Here is a 2,042-nt window from a genome sequence, read left to right on the forward strand (position 1 = left end):
AAAGAGATTGATTTTGAGAGTTTTGTTGGGTTATCAAAGCTTGATTTTGAGCTTGAGCATGCGCAAATAACCCTTTTATCATCGCTTCCAAAGAAGTTGATAAATCAACCTGAGGAGGTGGCTTGTTTTGAAAAGGTGGTTGAGCAGTTTGAAAATTTTGGTGATGAGTCTGAGAGTTAGAACTGTTTCCATGATGCTGTGGTTGGAAATTAGAAGTTCCTTGTTGTTTATGAACTGGTGGGTTTAAACATGGTTTGGTCCAAGAAAAATTCGGGTGTTGTTTCCAACTTGCATTGTAATTRTTGGTATAGGGACCAGATCCATTATGAACAAAGTTTATGGATTCAGAATTATGAGGACAATGTTCATACGAGTGTTCCCCACCACAACACACACACTGCACAGATAGGACTGTTGGGACAGGTGTATTAGCAATTTGTTGTCCTCCCTGACCAGAAGTTAAATTTTTCAGCAGGTTGGTCATGGAGGTAAGCTGAGCTGTTAATGCAGTATATGCATCTACATCATGTATCCCAGCAGTCTTTTTCTGTGATTGAGCACGAGGGTCTGCCCAATGCCCATTGTTGGCTGATATCTTTTCTAGGATTTCATATCCTTCATTACAGGTCATAGCTGTAAAGGCTCCGCCCGCAGTCGCATCGAGCATTTGTTTTGCCATGGGATTTAACCCATTGTAAAATGTCTCAAGTTGAATACAGTATGGAATGTCATGGTGTGGGCATTTCCTCAACAGCTCTTTGAACCTTTTCCACACGTCAGGAACAACCTCATCGTCCATTTGTTTAAAAAGACAAATCTCATTTCTGGACTTAGCGTTCCTTGTTGGTGGGAAATATTTTCGCAAATAATTTTCTGCCATGTTACCCCACGAAGGCACAGAACTCGGAGTTAAAGAATTAAACCATGCTTTTTCCTGATCCCTTAATGAAAATGGAAATAAAGTGAGTCTTAGAGCGTCATTTGACACTCCTGGGATCAGGAAGGCATCTGTGATTTCCATGAAAGACTTTAAGTGAGAATGTGGGTCCTCTGAGGGTAGTCCAGCAAATTGACCGTTGGTCTGTAACATGTGAAACATGATCGGTTTTAGCTCGAAATGGAGAGTGGTCATATGTGGTTTAACTATCCCAGAATTTAATTGCTCAAAATCCGGGATAGCATAGTCCATGATCCTTCCATTCTTGGAATTTGCCAGATTAATGATATTTGGCGTTTGCGCCCTGAGGTGGTCAGTAGGGTCTGATTCTGTCCAAATTATTATCATTCTCATGATGTGGGTTTCCTTGGTGGAAATTCTGGAATGGTGGTATTTGCCCAAAAATTGGCGGTTGGTTTTCCAAATTTGGTGCTTCCGGATTGTTGGGAGCAGGTAACTCCATGCTGGGAGGGAGTAGAGCCTGAAATGCTCTCTGAGCCCTCCTTCTATGGTGAAACGTCCTCTCAATGTCTGGATCAAATTCGAAAAATTCACCACGAAGCGTTCTTGGCATACACCACTTTTAAAAACAATTCCAATGGTACTAGAAAAATCAAATCTTTTACTTTACTCAAAATAAAACTTTTAGCGAAGCAATCCCCAACAGCGGCGCCAAAAACTTGGTCGGTTATATTTCACACCTTTAGACTTAATGAAATTGGGCCRAAAAGCAAGTATACAATACGGCCCAACGTCGCCTTTCCAAGTAATAAGTGGTACAAGTACCGGATTATCGTTCATAGATATTGTAGCCAAAGTTAGATTAGAGTCCAAGGAAAGAGATGATTTCAGATGACGATTTTGAAGACTTTTCTTTGATTTTAAGGTTATCCAAAACAGAATACAGAATATATAAAAGAAGCAAGGGTGTAAAACTTAAGGTGAGACCCAAACACAAATTCCAGCAGCCAATGCTGTAGCAATGCTACAGCAAGCAGTGTTTCGAAACTAAGTTCCACCATCTATTTTGAAGGCATTCCTCTCGGACTTCACCATTTCACTATCTTATAGCTTTCCACCCATATCTCTATGTGGTGTTCGGACC

At 40.7% G+C, this 2,042-nt stretch overlaps 1 non-coding gene across 1 annotated transcript; it reads left to right on the forward strand.

The window, feature by feature from the left end:
* The first annotated feature begins 725 nt into the window (after positions 1-725).
* On the forward strand, positions 726-832 carry LOC112508375. The gene has a single exon (XR_003068748.1). It is a non-coding gene; the product is annotated as a small nucleolar RNA R71 (small nucleolar RNA).
* The last annotated feature ends 1,210 nt before the right edge of the window (positions 833-2,042 follow it).

The sequence above is a fragment of the Cynara cardunculus genome (genome assembly GCF_001531365.2).
Source record: "Cynara cardunculus var. scolymus isolate 2C chromosome LG 2, CcrdV1, whole genome shotgun sequence".
In the NCBI taxonomy this organism is placed as follows: Eukaryota; Viridiplantae; Streptophyta; class Magnoliopsida; order Asterales; family Asteraceae; genus Cynara; species Cynara cardunculus.